This window comes from Ictidomys tridecemlineatus, chromosome 8, assembly GCF_052094955.1.
Source record: "Ictidomys tridecemlineatus isolate mIctTri1 chromosome 8, mIctTri1.hap1, whole genome shotgun sequence".
Taxonomy (NCBI): domain Eukaryota; kingdom Metazoa; phylum Chordata; class Mammalia; order Rodentia; family Sciuridae; genus Ictidomys; species Ictidomys tridecemlineatus.
In genome coordinates, this window is record NC_135484.1 from 86,244,971 (window position 1) to 86,263,493 (window position 18,523).

Consider the following 18,523-nt stretch of genomic DNA (forward strand, 5'->3'; position numbering starts at 1 on the left):
AAGTGGGAAAGCTAATTTCAACGTTTATTAAGTGTTGTTTAATAGGTGGGAAAGTTGGGCATGGCAGAGTTAATTCCCTCCTTCACTATTCATTTTGTTCCCTACATGCCTATTAACAATGCTTCTCTGTGCACAGCCAATTTACTTGTTATCTACTGCTACCTAACAGATGAACCAAATATGCAGTGGTTTAAAACAACAACAGGTCTATCAATAAGGAATATGCTTATGGATATTGTGGTTCAGCATTTCAGGTGATGCTTAGCTGAGTCCTCCAGCACATGGTGTCTCACACATGTAGTGAAAGTATCAACTGAGCCTACAGTTATCTCAGGGTTCAACTGGCATAATTCCGATTCTAAGCTCAGAACTGGCAAACTACAACCTCACCAGTTGTTGGCAGGATTCAGATCCTCCCTGGCAGCTGTTGATTTGTGGCTGCTATCATGTCCCTGCCACTTGGGCTTTTACATAGGGCAACTTATAATACAGCAGCTGGTTTCATCAAACTGAGCAAGCAGTAGAGAGAGAACAAGGGAATTCCAAGATAGAAGTCACAGATTTTCATAAACTAATTTCATAAGTGATAGCCCATTACTTTTGTTGTATTCTGTTTGTTATTCACAAATTTTGAAGTCTAGCCCACATTCAAGAAAAGAAGACTATATAAAAGCATGAAAATCAGGAGGTGAGGATCATGTGGAGCCATCATAGAAGGCTGCCTACTATACCATCATTATCATGGGGTACAGAGTATATAAGGTAGAAGCAGGTTGGCATCTTAGACCAGAGTGAATGCAAAACCCATTTGGAACAATCAGCATCTCAAGGAGACCATGTGTTGAACATCACTGACCTTGTTCTGTGACCTAAAAGCTTATATATCCTTGGATAAGTTACTTTGTGTATTTCTATTTGTTCAACTACAAAATTACAAAAAAATCTACCTGACAGAGAGATATCAAGATTAAATTGAATAATGTGTAGCATACATTTGGCACATGATATATGGTCAATATCAACAATTATCATTATTTCCCTTTGTAATTATATACCAGTCTATCAAGCTAGCAGGTGATGCTTTTAAAACCAGTCTCTCTGTACAGATAGTGGCATCCAGGAAGGATGTTTCAGTGAAAATAGCATTACAATAAAAATAATCACTTACATTAGTTTTGCACTTTGCACTTAACAAAATGTTTTCACAAGCTTGATCTTACTTGATCTTCATAAACCATAAGAGAGCAGTTTGAGGCTAATCAAGAGTCATATATTTATAAGATGAAAAATTAAAAAACAGGAAGATTAAATGTATCACCCAGTGTTGAATGAATTACACAATAAATCAGTTTATCAGGATAAGGATCTCTGAAAACATGTGGAAGAGATTAGTGGTATCTGGTGGTGGTAGGATCAAAACGTGCCAAAACTAGAAATACTAGTGAGGCATGGGCCACATAGTTAGGAATATGGGGGTTTCACACCCCAAAGGATGAAGCAAACCAATGAGTCAGCAGCCAGGAAGCGAGTGGCAGTCTGAGCTTGCCCAAACCAGAGCCCAGAGCAAAAATGTAACAGAAAAAAAATGCACTCACAAAATAACCATGTCGTAAACCCAGAAGAACAAGAGAAGGGAGGCCAGACAAGGCTGATATTCAATTCTTTTGGTAAGATAAATTTCTTTCATTAAATTTATTGAGAACTATAAAAAAAATCAGGCAAGTGTGATCAGTAACTTATAAACCATGGAAGAATACAGAAAGTGGAGGTAGTTAGGGAAGGGATTCAAAGTATTCCTAGCAATTAAAATCCACTAAGAACTCGAAGTAACTTAAATGTAGTGACAATATCCCTATATTATTTGTATAGTTTAATATCATACCTCCCCATCTGCATCTCCTTCCCATTGTATATAAGAGAATGAATCATTAATAACCTCAATCCAGGGACTGCATGGGCGTTCTATATAATACTCAAGATACATTTTGTCAGGAAATATAGCTTTATAAGTTGTGCAGTTTAGAGAGAGTGATTTAACAAAATAGTTATCCACCAATATTCATTTGGAAGATAAAATACTGCCAACTTTTGTGCTGAAACACAAACAGTTTTTTTTCCTAGAGTCTTGACCTCAACAATATGCCTCCTTGGCAAAATCCCTTGGCAATCCTTTATGAAATATTTTTTAAATTACAACATAACAAATTTATTCTATGCTGAGATATTATTTATAATTCTGATTTGATGTCATCGCCTAAGTTAGATGAAGAAAAAAATATGTATTCTCCTTAGATATAAAAACAATAAGAGAAATCGTTAAGACTCTATTCTTAAAGTCTTTGTGAAAATTAAAACACAAATACACACACACACACACACACACACACAGTTCTTTTATGAGATACAAGTGATGCCCAAGTCATCCTAAATCTAGGAAAGTATTAAAACTTGTACATTATGCTTCCCATAATAGAGTAAATACAGTGGTAAGGAAGTTTAGAAGAATTAAAAACAAAAAAAGACTTCTGAGGCAAAGAAGCAGTCAAGTGGAGCTTTAAAAGACTGGCAAAGGTTAAGGAGGGAGCTGGACCATAGCCATCAGCTCAATGGCAGGGCACTAGTGTATGCAGAGGGACACTGTCTTAGCCTGTTGGGGAGACTAGAACACAACAGCATAAACTGGGCAGGTTATACACCCTAGAAAATCGTTGTTCATAAACCTGGAGACTGGAGGGTCCAAGATGCAGACCCTGGCACGTTCAGTGTGTGGTTAGGGCCCACTTTGGTTCATGAATGGCACCTCCCCTGTGAGTCCTCACTTGGGAGGGCAAATAAGCTTTCAGGACTCCTCTGTAGGAGGACTCGTCTATGTCAAGAGGCTCCTCATTCATGACCTAATTAATCATTGCCCTGGGACCTCACCTTTTAATACTGTTACCTGGGGGGTTGGAATTTCAACCTGCAACTGTGAGGAGGGACACAAATATTCAGATTAGAACTGTCATTAATAACTTGGGATGGGGAGGTTAACACATTCGACCTCGAGGAGTCAGGAGTCAAGACCTTTCCTGATGGCACCCTAGTTCAACACAGACTAATTTTAAGTAAGAAAGTGACAATATTAGAATTGTATTTTAGAAAAACTGGAATCATAGACAAGAATGGAATAATGGGGGAAAGATTTTAAGCAACATAATTTATTCCTAAAGAACGTTTTCAGAAAAGGCTGTACCTAATCAAAACAATCTAATTTTATGCACATTTTCCACTGTGTGCTTTATACCTGTTTCCATTTTTAACCCATTGTTAGTGCTTCTTGTTACAGACACATCTATTTTAGACTGGAAACTACTTTAATTGGTTCCCTGAATTATGAGTTCTTTTCACAAGGTGAGGTATCGTGATTAACTTCAATTATTTCCTAACTTCCTAAAGACACACTGCACTAGGATTACTGTATTTTTTTGTCATTTATATTCATATATATTCTGTTTCAGAAATAACTGAAAAATAGTTTGTTTTTATGGAAATAATGAGTCATAGAAGAATTTTTACCATTTGCTAGTGACATCTGCCAGTCTGCTTGGCAGTGCATAACAGTAAATATCTTTCTTGCTTTATGGAAATAGAAAATTTAAATGTGACTTCACTTTAAAATGCATTTGAAAGAGAATGAGATACATATTATACATATCACGAATACAATAAAGCACAAGAGAGTTTCACCTGACTCTTTCTATGCAGCATTTTAGACTTCTTTGGTAGTAAGAAATAAAAGTTATGGAATTACCCAATGATACACAACAGGCAGCTGACCCTTGGCTGAATGTGTAATTCTACAGCATTAGGGAATGGAATGGTTGTATTTGTGTGAGGAAGGAAAAATAGTGGCAAAGTGTCCAGAAAACAAAAATGTTGTATGAGCCCTTGATTTGTATCACAGATAATTATGAATTATTCTTTTTTCTTAAATTTTTCTTAATTTCCAGAACTTAATACCAATTATTAAGAGTTAATACTGTGTGATAAATCATTAGTGATATTCACCAAAAATTTTAAGTTCTCTTCTTAAGCATATGAGAAGTTTCCTGTCCCCTTTAAATGTCATGTGCCTGACAACTTGAAAACAACCACATGACCCACTTTGCTTAATAAACTAAAAAACAAAACAAACAAACAAACAAACAAAAAACCAGAGAGATGTGTCATATCTAAGGAAAGGCTTTCCTTCCTTCCTTCTTTCTTTCTTTCTTTCTTTCTTTCTTTCTTTCTTTCTTTCTTTCTTTCTTTCTTTCTTTCTTTCTTTCTTTCTTTCTTTCTTTCTTTCTTTCTTTCTTTCTTTCTTTCTTTCTTTCTTTCTTTCTTTCTTTCTTTCTTTCTTTCTTTCTTTCTTTCTTTCTTTCTTTCTTCTCTCTCTCTCTCTCTCTCTCTCTCTCTCTCTCTCTCTCTCTCTCTCTTTCTTTCTTTCACCAGGGATCGAACTCAGGGGTTCTTAACCACTGAGCCACACCTCCAGCCATTTTTATTTTATTTTTTAATTTTGAGACAACGTGTCACTAAATTGCTTAGTCTCACTAAGTTGCTGAGGCTGACTTTGAACTTGTGGTCCTCGTACCTCAGACTTTCAAGCTCCTGGGATTATAGACATGCATCATCATGCCTAGCTAAAGAGAAGTTTTAAGGGAAAGGGCCTTCTTATCCTCTGACATGGAATGTTCAAGCTGATAGCTCTTCTTTATTCTTGGTCCCCAAGTGATTATAGAGAATCATTATAGATGGTGAATTTTGCAGCATAAGCAAAAAAAAAAATGAATGTGCATTTTTATTGCAATAAAACTAGCCATATCATGACTAATACAGAAACAGGAACCTTGACATGAGTGCTGCCATAGCAAATAAGCCTGAAATGTATGGCAGTGGCTAAGGGATGGGCAGCAAAGGCTGAGCAAATTATGACTGGAGCCTAGAGTGATGGTGATACAAGTAATGCAGTTGCAAAACATTTGGTAAAACTATTGCTTGTGATAACATGGAAGGCAGAAAATGCAACTCCAGAGGAAAAAAAATTGGGAAGCAGTGTTAATGGTATGTATTGATTACAGTTGGCTGTATTTAACATGGCAACATAGAAAAAGATGACCTCAGAAACGGTTCAGATAGATTGCAAGCACAGGAAATAAGTAGTATCCAGAAATGTGGGATCCTTCAGTGTTAGAGAAGCCAAGTTCATTTCTACATTCAAAAGGATAAAACTAAAAGGTCTGAAACAAGGGGTCAACTGGCATTGTACCAAGAGTCATATAAAGCATGTCAGTGGATTGACTCATGTCCCCCTCAAAATTCATATGTTAAAGTCCCAACCCTCAGTATCCAAAATGAAACTTGATTTGGGAATACAACCTAAGTTAAAATGAAGCTGTTAAAGCTCTGATTCAATATGACTAATGCCCTTGTAAGGAGAACGAGAGAAACACCAGGGATGGTAGTTTAATTTTACATGCTAGCTTGAGTGGCTCATGAGTTACCCAGATTAAACATTGTTTCAGGGTATGTGAGGAGGCTTCCAGATGAGATTAGCTCTTGAATCCATGGACTCAGCAAATTTGACTGCCCTCCCTGTTGTGGTTAAACATCACCTAATCTGTTAGGGCCTGAGTAATACGAAAGACGGAGGAAGAAGGAGGAACTCACCCCTTTTCTTCCGTCTCACTGCATAAGCTGAGACATCTCATTTCATCCATCCTTTGCCATGAGCTAAGATTTATATCATCAGCTCCCCTGGTTCTCAGGCCTTCAGACTCAGGCTGAATTACATCACCAGCCTCCCCATTTCAATAGCTTACACATAGTGGAACTTCTCAGCCTCTATAATCACGTGAGTTGATTCTCTAAGATAGAGAGATAGATAGATGATAGATAGATCTCCTTTTGGTCTGAGATAGATAGATGATAGACAGATAGATAGATAGATAGATAGATAGATAGATAGATAGATAGATAGATAGATAGATAGATAGATCTCCTTTTGGTCTGTCTCTCTAGTGAACTGTAAAATACCAGATTCACACATAGAGAAAAGGTCATGTGAGGACACAGCAAGAAGATAGCCATCTGTAAGCCAAAAAGAGAGGTCATAAGAGAAACCAAACCTGCTAAAACCTTGGTCTTGAACTTTCAGCCTCCAGGGCTATGGGCAAATAAATTTCTGTTATTTACACCACCAATGTGAGATTTGTTGTTACAGAAGTCCTAACAAACAAATACAAAGGGAATGGCTATCATATTGCTGAATAAGATATTACTGCAAAAAAAAATCCAGTAAATATTTTCAATTAGATCAGATACCATACAATTCAAAGTTTTCACAATTAAGAGAAAGAGAAAGGGCTGGGGCACTGGGTTCGATCCTTAACATCACATAAAATTAAATAAAGATATTGTGTCCACCTAAAGCTAAAAAATAAATATTTTTTTCTTTAAAAAAATAGAAAGAAATAAGAAATATGTCAGAAAAACAACTTTGGTTGGCCATTGACACATGTAGCTGTTAGAATCAAATAGGTTAGAAGCTGTATTAGTCAGCTTGGCAGGAAGCAGATGGCACACACAAATTATTCAACTGAAGGAATTTAATAAAGAGGCAGTTTACAGAAGCATGTCAGAGTTAAGGTACCAATTAGAGACAATGAGGTACTCAGGAATGAGCAGTCACAGGGGAACTGTACCACCCCAGACCTAAAGGACAAAGGGGCTGCTCTGAGTGGCAGAGCCCTAGTGAATTCCAGAGTCATAAATTAAAGGCCTCTCAATAGGCACCTGGAGAATAGAGCAAGGCAACTACTACAAGGATATGAAAAGTTTGGGAATGAGATCCCCTAAGTAGGGACAAATACTCTAACCATTCTCTCTTAAATCTTCCCCTCTGGTTTCCTAGCTCTGCCTCCCAGTCACCAAATAGCAAGAACCTAGTGGTTAAGAAAGCCAGGATGGTGCAAGTCAGGAAGGTCAGCTCCTAGAGGTGACAAACAAGGTGGAAAAGGAGATATATTTGATGAAGTTTTAAAGAAAGGTTTATTAGCCAAAAAAAAAAAAAAAAAGCCGTAACTGAAGAAATGACTGAGATTTTCTATGACCTTTACGCCCCCAATCTTCTGTAGGCCAAAAGTTGGGAAACTGTTCATTGCTTCCCAAGCTGATGAATTTGGGCCTAATTAGGCACTATTTCCCATCACCCAAGGAGCATCACTTCTTCTTGAAAAGTTCTTACTCAACAGTTTCTATGAATAGGTGATCACCTTGTGTCTCCCTCTCTCCATTTTTGAAAGAGTGTTCATTTAAGTTATACCATTTTTGCTTTGCCATTGTATATCAGGAGCACTGGAGACAGGTAACTTGCTTTCATAGCTCATAGTCCTCTGGATCATAAAGAAACACATCCATTCGACGTGTAGGTGTGATTGGATGACACGCTTGTGTTTTCTACCAAAGGGAGGTGAGGAGTATAGGTATAGGTGAGAAGAAAAGGAAACTGAATGTTTATCAACCAAACAGATGTTTGGTGGCAGGCAAAGTGTTGTTCTGGTTCTCCTTGCATTTATCCATCCAATTAAATTAGATGGTGGTGCTTTTTGAGCAGAGGTGACATGTCACTTTGATAAAAGGCTTAAGAACTAGTAAGGGAAACATTTTTGAGAGACTCAGAACATGTCCTTCCTTTAATTGAGAAAAGAATAATAAGAAAAAGAAAGAGAAAACCCGGTTTTCTAGTTTGGCAATGAAAGGAAGATCTCTTCATGGAGTGCAGTGATTTGACCTTAAAACTCCAGATACCCACCCCCATTTGATTCACTCCTCCCCTTGGCAGATTCTTACCCTTTGGCCCAAAGAGAAAAGAGGGAGGAGAATTATTGATCCCCCTTTAATGCTTAATCCAAACATGGCCACAAGACCCTTCTTGGGAACATATTTTTCACATAGCATGAGCAATCAACATGAATTTATTGAAGGAAATCAAGGTATGGAATAGCATGAAACAATCTTCCAGTCTAACAAGACAAAGCTTCTCAATTTGCAGTCCCCACAAGATCCCTTTAACACACCCCAACAGGCAGGTGTAGGGGCAATATCCCCTACCCAACTACTATCCAGGCCAAAACTTCTTCCTTCTTCTAGTCTGTTGAGCAAATGTCTCTCTCTCTCTCTCTCTCTCTCTCTCTCTCTCTCTCTCTCTCTCTCTCTCTCTCTCTCTCTCTCTTTAAATATCTTTCCAGTTATACATGGGCACAATATCTTTATTTTGTTTATTTATTTTTATGTGGTGCTGAGGATCAAACCCAGGGTCTCTCACGTGTGAGCAAGCGCTCTACCAGTGAGCCGCAAACCCAGCCCCAAATGTCTCTTCTTTTTCTGGTTCAAGCCTTCCCTCTTGGTTGTTTGTTGCTGGGGAATATCTCCTCCCCATTTAGAGGACTGTGGTTTCTGCCTCTTGAGATTCAAAAGAATCTAAGTAAGCTATACATATGTACTTGCTGGGGAAGGAAGAGGTGGGGTCCTTTCCTTCCTTAAGCTTTTGGCATCTCAAATCAGTCTATGTCAAAGGCTTTCTCTGCAGACACCTAGTAGCTGAGAGCTTTGATTCTGGGGAGAGACTACTGGTTTCTAAATTTTAGCCCTCTTACTTGCTGGATGAGTGAACTTGAACATTCACTCAACACTCTGAGCCTCATATGAAGATCAGGGATAATAATAATATCAAATTATGGGATTATTATGAGGATTAAATGAGATAACATATGGAAAATGCTTACCCTGATGACTGTTACTTAGTAAATGGTCCATATAACTTAGCTATTTCTATTGTTATTTTTTTTATTACCATCACCGTTACCATCATTATCATCTTACTGAAACCGAAGTACATTCTAGGGTTTGCAAATTTCTCACAGTGTCAACCTAGAAATAGAGTGCTTTAGCACAGTTTCTGGGGATATGCATAAAAAATCACCAATAAATTGTAAATATCTTTTTGTATTTCCTCTGTCAACCTAAATATATATTCTTTTTCTGTATACTAAAAAAATAAAAATTAAAAATTAAATCCATGATTGCTAAAGCAATACATTTAGTGCGTTTAAGTTTTCCACTTCATATTAACCCCATCATTTGTTCATAAAGAATTTTCCCAAAGCTCAGCTAACACTATGCTTTCATCTTTATTATAACTGAGAGTTGCCTCTTTCATAACTGCCACCATGCAATATCAAATGAGCATTCTTCCAAGTTCACTATAGAGCCATTGTTTGCGGATTACTCTTAATAACAGTGCAGTTTTGTTCTGAACCTAAGATTCATGGACAAGTCGAAAAACAAAAAAGCTGAAGATGAACCATAAATGCTAATGTTAGCAGAGAACCAGCCTTCTCAAACAAATAGACCCCAGATATCTCGAGATTGTGATCTGGGTCCTAATCATTAGTCTCAGCAGAGGCAGAATTAAAAATTATTTAGAATTTTACAATGGATAAAGTGGTAGTTTACCCAAGACCTTTCTATTTAGGTCAAAAATAGAAATATAAATTAAAGCAAAGAAACCATCCAATAATAAATATCCACTTGAACAAAAATAGCCACTTCAGAGTTCAGCATTATGTGCAATAAGACTCAGTGTGCACCCAGTCATTCTAAAATATCCCTTCATTTTATTCATTTTTCCCTTTAAAAGACAAAAAAAAAAAAAAAAACCCAAGACAAAACAGAGGAGACAAGTTATATAATCTACACACTGGATGCCTAACCATTTTTATTTCTTATTGCAGTTTGACTTGGAAAAGAACACTCAGTCCTAGAACATGGTAATTCATCTCCTGTTTCTTTGTCTGCAACCAGAAGTAGGAGATAGTTCAGAGCCATTGCCAATCAGAAACTGCAACAAAGCTGTATTAGTTTCTCATTTGTTTACTGACAGATCGAAAGTCACTTCCCTCAATCTCAGACATCCTGTTAGGTCTTAGAGGCTCCATCCAGGCATACCTAGAGTACTTCAGGAAAAAAAGGGGGGGCATCCAAAAAGGCTCCTCTTTTTTGATCTGTTAACATGTCATAGTTGAGTAGCATTCTTAAAATATTCTCCACCCTTGTTTGTTTCTTAATGCAGTACCAAGATGTAATTTGTATGGAAGCCAAAACTAGAGACATGCTGAATATGTGAATACTGAGGAAGTGGTTTCCTTAGCAATAACAGGCATGTGAAAGTCAAAACTTCCTTTCCTTCTCATGTGACCTTTTTTCAAAGCAATTCAGATAGAGGACAATAGAATTGAATTCCAAGCACCCACAGTGTTCATGAATTGCTAAGCAGTGATTCACCAAGTACCCAAATTACTCTAGACTGCTTGAGCATTTTATTAGTGAAATTGCTTTGTATTTAAAATTTCCTTCCTCACTTTGTGCATCAGTTTTCCTCGTTCTTACAGGCAACTTATTCACGACTCTGAGAAAACAGAGATATTCTAAGCAGTCCTAAGTAGTGATTAATATAGGGACTTCAAAATAGCAGAGTGTTAGAAGTGAAACATTCCATACAATATTCATAACTATAACTATTTCCTCTCTTTGGATACATTAGGGTACTAGATACATGTTGAAAATTTGTTTGCTAGTTGAAATTTATTATTTAATCAGAATAAATAGTTTAATATTTTGGGAACTCATTCAGGCACAGTTTAGAAACATTAAATGTTTCATTCATTCCAATGATTGAGTTATCTCTACCCACTCCTTTTTTTAAAAAAGGGGGTGTGCACATGGAGCTTACAAATTGTATGTTCTTCTCAGTCCTCAAAGGCTAAATGGTAGTAAGTCATTTAAGAATATACTAGAAAGCTGGGACCTTAAAGTGAAATGTTCTTTTGCCTTTAATTAAATTACTGTTCTTGAGGAACATGGACAAGTCTGTTCTATGAACTCTTTATTGCTTTTCATAGTTTGTGAACTGTGAATCACTAACATTACTCAATTTCTTACCATTAACATTCTGTGAAGTGACTTGCAATGAGTTCCCAGGCAGATCTAGGTGCCATATAGCTGTAGGTTTGTGATCCTGATCTTCTGTGATCCTGATGTTTGTGTCGTACGACTCTAATGGTGCTTCTTGTATTGGGTTACTATAAGAAATCATAAAGTGTATAAAAGGAAGACCTAGCCAAGTAAGTGTTGCATAGTAGCTGCTTAGGAAATGTTAGTTCTTCTCTTCTCTGTGTCTTTGTTCTTAGGTCTTACAGTCAATGTATCTTGACTTGCTCCTAGTTTAACAGCTCTCTGGGACTCAGAAGTGGTCCCAAATAGAGCCTTAATTTTCAAGTGGGTCACAACCATTATTTTCCTTGATTATAAATAAAGATTGAATCCTAGTAGGAGTGTAAAAATCTCTAGTGAGTTTACTCTCTGATCACTTCGAACAGTACTTGTGAGGTTATTTAACAAAAACAAGCTGAACTGTCCAAACAATCAGGGTAATTTTCCATGTCCTCAAATAAAGGCAGAGATACAAAGTTGTAATGTTCTCATTTGCCCACTTCTCCACCCTGGCAGTAAGAGAGGTCAAGCTTTGGGGAGATTGTTTCTCAACCTGGATATGTGTCCCACAATGAATATGTACTGCATAATCTGCATGAAAACTGGATCTCATTTTTAGTGCCTTTAATCCTATAAGCATCCTGTACTTTTTTCTAACCAAGGCTGGTTCTGGAAGGTGGGCATTAGCCCACATTGCTGATTTGGCTAGTCCTGCCTTCAGCAGAACCAAAGTCATGGAGAAAGTACTTGACTGTCTTTTGAAGCAGAATAGCCAGGCTAAGGCAATGGGAAAATATTTCAGAGTGACAAGCAATTGCTTGCCAAAATATTTTTAGAGCTTATTTCTGGTTGACTCAGCTGGTCAGAGAAACGTGACTCCATGAGTTAAGAGTGACCTTGACTAAGTCACTTTGTCTCTCCCAGTACTGGAACCTTAGATTAAATAACAGGTTTTCAAACCTTGTTCCATAGGAGCTTTGGAATTCTGTTATGCTAAGAGGTGGTGGTGATTAAAGGAATGTCTAGCAGGTGGGGTTCTGCTTATTTGAATCAAAGAAGCTTTGCTTTGTCTTGTTTAATTTGTTAAAAGTATCCTTTGGGAAAAAAATGAAAGTTAAAATATAGGCTAGCTGTTTTCCAATTTCCTCGGAGCCTCGACATTATAGAATTGCAAGTGTACCCATTTATAGATTATAATTTTTATAAGAAGCAAATTAAAATAAGAAAAACATGAACTAAAAACTTTGTATCATGACCAAGAACTTCTCCAAATCTTAGCCAGAATCTTTTTGTTGTTTTTTTTGTTTGTTGTTTGTTTTTTTCTTTTTATATTAAATTATTTATTTATTCTAATTTGTTATACATGGCAGCAGAATGCAATACATTTCATATTACATATATACAGCACAATTTTTCTAGTCACTGGTTCTATACAAAGTATTTTCACACCATTCATGTCTTCATACATGTACTTAGGGTAATGGTGTTTAACTCATTCTATCATCTTTTCTACCCCTTTGCCTCCTCCTTTTCTCTCCCTCCCCCTATCTAAAGTTCCTCCATTCCTCCCATGCTCCCCCCCTCCATTGCCATTGTAAGTCAGCATCCTCATATCAAAGAAAACATTTGGCCTTTGGTTTTGGGGGATTGGTTTACTTCACTTAGCATGATATTCTCTAACTCTATCCACTTACCTGCAAATGCCATGATTTTATTCCCTTTTAATGCTGCGTAATATTTCATTGTTTATATATTCCCAAGTTTCCTTCTCCATTCATCTACTGAAGGGTATCTGGGTTGAATCCACAATTTAACTACTGTGAATTGTGCTGCTATAAACATTCATGTGGCTGTGTCCCTATCGTATGCTGTTTTTAAGTCCTTTGAGTATAAATTGAGGAATGGGATAGTGGGTCAAATGGTGGTTCCATTCCAAGTTTTCCAACGATTCTTCATATTGCTTTCCAGATTGGTTGCACAAATTTGCAGTCCCACCAGCAATGTATGAGTGTGCCTTTTTTTTCCACGTTCTCGCCAACATTTACTGTTGTGTGTATTCTTGATAGCTGCTATTCTGACTGGAGGGAGATGAATTCTTAGAGTGGTTTTGATTTGCATTTCTGCAATTACTAGTGATGTTGAACATTTTTCATATATTTGTTGATTGATTATATATCCTCTTCTGAGAAGTGTCTGTTCAGTTCCATGGCCCATTTATTGATTGGATTATTTGGTGTTTTTTGGTGTTAAGGTTTTTCACTGTTTCATTTACCCTAGAGATTGGGGCTCTATCTGATGTGTTTGTGGTAAAGATTTGCTCCCATTATGTAGGTTCTCTATTCACTTCACTGATTGTTTCTTTTGCTGAGAAGAAGCTTTTTAGTTTGAATCCATCCAATTTATTGATTCTTGGTTTTGATTCTTATGCTATAGGATTCTTATTAAGGAAGTTGGGGCCTAATCTGACATGATGGAGATATGGGCCTACTTTTTCTTCTATTAGGCACAGGTCTCTGGTTTAATTCCTAGGTCCTTGATCCACTTTGAATTGAGTTTTGTGGATGATAAGAGATAGAGGTTTAATTTCATTTTGTCACATGTGGATTTTTAGCTTTCACAGCACCATTTGTTGAAGAGGCCATCTTTTCTCCAATATGTGTTTTTGGCACCTTTGTCTAATATGAGATAACTGTAATTATGTGGGTTTATCTCTGTGTTCGCTATTCTGTACCACTAGTCTACAGGTCTATTTTGGTGTCAATACCATGCTGTTTTTGTTACTATTGCTCTGTAGTATAGTTTAAGGTCTGGAATAGTAATGCCACCAGCTTCATTCTTCCTGCTAAGGATTGCTTTGGCTATTCTAAAAAATCCCACCAGAAATCTTCTAGAACTAATAAAGGAATTCAGCAAAATAGCAGGATATAAAATCAATACCCTTAAATCAAAAGCATTTCTGTACATTGGTGACAAATCCTCAGAAAGAGAAACTAGGAAAACTACCCCATTTACAATAGCCTTTAAAAAAACAAAAACAAAAACAACTTGGGAATCAACAAAAAGAGGTGAAGGACCTCTACAATGAAAACTACAGAACGCTAAAGAAAAGAATTAAAGAAGACCTTAGAAGATGGAAAAAACTACCTACTTCTTAGATAAACAGAATTCATATTGTCAAAATGACCATACTACCAAAAGCACTATACAGATTTAATGCAATCCCAATCAAAATCCCAATGGCATTCCTCATAGAAAAAGAATATTTTAAAATGCCTATTTTTTTTTCCCAGAGGGTATTGAGAAGGATGTCATAGACAATTTGGGGTAAATCTGCTGCAATTAATAGAAGGAAACAGCAGCAAAAACAAGACAGCACAGGCATGAAGTTCACATGATTACAAATCAGTATGGTGAATCAGTATTGTTCCTCTCTAATTCAGAGGGAGGAATGTCCCTAATACATCAGCAATACATTTTGAGCTATCTCACATTTACCTATTTTACTATTTTTTTTTTTATCTCTGAAAACTTCATGGGCATTGTTGGGTGTGCAAAGCAAAAGTCTTAAAGATAATAATACTTTGTTCATATCAACAGGCAACATCAGGAAGAATGAGAGTCACCAAGGGATGGAAGCAGTCCTCTTTCTGGCCATGTAGTGGTCCTGTCCGTAACAGATGGAGTCCTTCTCTTTGCACAGTATATATTTTTTTCAAGGTGAATTGTTTGATATCTATTCCCCATTATCCAGTGCCTTCAGAAAAGGCTGGAAGTAAAGCAGCCAATCTTTCTGGCATAGTTTTACCCCTATTAAAAAGGCTATTGTTGAACTGTTCAAATTGGGATGCTTTGATTGTTAGCACGTTCAGCAGGCTGTGATTACAGTAATTACAGACCTGTGAAGGTCAAATTGACAAAACTGAATATAAACTGGAACTGAATATAACTGGGACAACCCACTGCACTAATTCTTTCTTCACCCTTTGGGCTTTTTTTTCCCCCTGTTGTTGTTGTCGTAAGAGTTGCCAAGTGGCAAATCTGTAATAGAAAATAAAAATGAAAGTCATCGATTTCACAATTTGGCTTTCCTTACCCAGAATCACTATTCAAGGAACTAAAGTGAATGCAACATTGTACTTTGTGGTCCAGATATATTTTGAATTCTATTAACTTCCTCCCTGGTCATGGTCTTGAATTTTGAGCTCTATCTAGGTTTTCTTTTCTTTAAAAAAAAAAAAAAAAAACAAAAACAAAAAACATGTCCTGGGCTGGGGATGTGGCTCAAGCGGTACCGCGCTCGCCTGGCATGCGTGTGGCCCGGGTTTGATCCTCAGCACCACATACAAAGATGTTGTGTCCGCCAAAAACTGAAAAATAAATATTGAAATTCCCCCGCCTTCTCTCTTAAAAAAAAAAAAAAAACCAAAAACATGTCCTAAGTCTTCAACATTTGGATTTTTTTCTCCCTTATTTTTCTCTTATCAAGAGTATGACACTGAATTCAAGCGGACAGGTAAATTTTTGTTTGTTTGCTTGTATTATTGTTTTGTGAATATCTAGCAGAAACACCTTTTATATAAGGAGAATCCATAAAATTATTTAAAAATGAAAGAAATGTCTTCCTGTAAAGGCCTGGCCAAAGACCAGAATAAAATTACTTCTCAGGTACACTAAATGCAAACTAGCCTCTTTTCCTTTATCCTTAATGATGGCTTCAAGCAACAGTTTAACTAATAATTAAGTAAAATTAGAGTCTATTGTCATGTATACCATGGAAAGAAATGGAGAAAGGTAGAAAATAAGTAAATATAAATCCTTTCTACACAATAGATAATACTGTTTGTATAGTGACAGGAAAAGTTTAGGGTCAGGAAAAAAGCTGTGTCTGAATGAAGCCAAAATAGCACAGGCAGATGGAAATTAATCAATTCACAAAATCCAGATGTTTCTTCTACTGAGAGCCAGCTCTCAGAACCTTGGCTGCCTGAGATATTCGCATTTCATCCAGATGTTTGCTTTCAGGTAGACATAGTTATAATCTCACGTGTGACTTCATGATAATTTATTGTATTGTTCAAAGTTTTAAGTGTTCTCTGGCTTATAACAATAATAAAGATGGAGCAATACAAACTCTTTTTCATGTTTTACTAGAAAGGACATTGTTAAATGATAATTTTTAAAGAAAATTATGACTCACAAATATTGAATGGACATATGCCACAGATTTTTATTTAACTCATTAATTAATGAGGAAAACAGCAAAATAGTAAAAATGGGTTAAAGGAAAATAGTAAGAAAACACACACACACACACACACAAACTCAGAGTAAGGGATTTTGAAGTAAAATTATAAATAGATGCAAAATGAGTCTATTCTTAGGGAAATAGTCTACTGCAGTTTAACAAATATGACTAATTTTTATTTCTATGGAAAAAGACATTCACATTATGATCAGTTTTCTGCAACTTTCAGTGTTCCAAAATAACTCAAAAATAATGGAAGGCACAGCTAGCCCAGAGGAGTGCACAAATCAGAACACTTACAAGTTTTTTAGTCCCACTTCAAATTCTTTTGCAAGTTTTCATAAAAGACTTTGTTTACTAAACTAAAATTATTTGTATATATGAATATTTCTGAATTCCCATAGTATTTTTATTTAATGTCATGTAATTTACCACTTTCTTAGACATACAATTATATTATTGATTTGTATATATATATATATATATATCTTGCTTTGCAGACTGTTACAATTCCTTGTTTTAATTGCCTCCTATTCACTCCATTGGTGAAGGAGGGATTCAAACTAGAGTTCTAAAGGGATTGCTAAACACATAGCACTCAACACTGGACAGATAAAGGCAACAGCAGCCTTCTGATCACATATACTTACAACCTAGGGGAGGAGGACACTATGCCTTATAAGGCCATGCAGGGCCTGCACTTAGGAACATGAATGATCAGATTGTGGGAGGCAGGCTTTGTAATATCAAGAGGATAATGTGCCCCTGCTTACCTTGGGAGCATATGAGTAGCTTGTTTGAATAATTCCATAGGCTGATGAAGAATAGCAGGGAGAAACAGGAAATATATCCAGTCAGTTTCATAAAGAGGATTCCTTGACTAGGGGAACTTCATTCACAGGAAGGAATGGAGAGAGAAACTTAAGACTATATGAGATTCTCCCAATACTGCTGGTGTCAAGCCAGCACATGATATTGATTCTAAATTTTAGGCTTTATTACACAGCTCTTCAGAGCAGCAAATGAATGTATCTGTTTCAATTTGTTGAGTTCCTCCTATGTGTCAGGTAATGTTGGAGGCTCTGGGAATGTAGTAATGGAAAAAAAATTTTAAAGATCTTTGCCTTACATTCTAGGAAGAGTCAATAAGCAGGAGAGCACTATGTAGTGTATCATATCACAAAACCAATGAAGAAATTTGAGAAGAGGATGCCAACAGAAGTGCAGAATAATGGGGCTGGGTAGATGGTTTCCCATTTTAAATATGGTATTACAGGGGAAGTCTCTCTAAGAAGATGGCATTTTGAGAAAGGGCCTGAAGGAATGAGCTATGAGCATATATGATGAAGGAGCTTGGAGATGGAGAGAGACCAGTAAGTGTCCAATCCCACAGCAGAAGGATATTCTCATGTTCAAGGACAGCAAGGAGTCCAGTCTGGTATGGCTAGACTGTCATGAACTAGGGGAGAAGCCAGAGATGGGTTCCATTGAGATACAAGGGTTAGAGCATGTATTGTGCAGAGCTTTCTATCCTTCGATTCCTACTACAACATTGAAACTGTTGAAAGAATTTGGACCATAGAATAACCTGATCTATTGACTAGATGAATATTTCTGTCATCTCTCACAGAACCTAAAAAAGTGTTAAGTGTATGAAAGCTACTCTATATATTATGGTTGGCTAACCATAAATGGAGCAACTCCTTCCTTCACTGTTTTTCATAATTTTTTGCTCTAATCACAATTAGATATAAGTGACTTCCTACTTAAAAATATATTCTCTGCAGAGAAATGGCATTAAAAATTCAGCTTATATATAGTTGAGTTCTTTCAGCAATACTCATTTCTCTGATGATCAAACCTGGATCTCTATTGACACAGAAAACCTGGCAGGGTTAGGAGAAAATGGCACACTTACTTGTAGTGGGTACATAGTCTTTCCTTGACCATGCAGCTCTAGAATTTCCTGCAGTCTTCACTCATAGGCATAAATGTTTGAACTTTAATATGTTAAATACATTTCAACTAGCTTTCCTTCTTTATACATTTTGTTTACATTATGGAAATATATTTTCAAGATGCATAGCATTTATAAATTTATACTGGGATGGATTGAAAAGCTTTTCTTCAATAAATAAGTTTGCATATAAAAATAACACATATTATAAATTCTAAGATCAGAACCTTGACTCCAGCTTGAGAAGT

At 36.5% G+C, this 18,523-nt stretch overlaps 1 long non-coding RNA gene across 1 annotated transcript in view; it reads left to right on the forward strand.

The window, feature by feature from the left end:
* Positions 1-18,523, forward strand: part of LOC144365882 (uncharacterized) — a 38,906-nt gene that overhangs the window by 6,712 nt on the left and 13,671 nt on the right. The window contains exon 2 of the long non-coding RNA XR_013424612.1: positions 14,671-14,790. This is a non-coding gene — a long non-coding RNA (uncharacterized LOC144365882). The remainder of the gene's footprint in view (positions 1-14,670; positions 14,791-18,523) is intronic.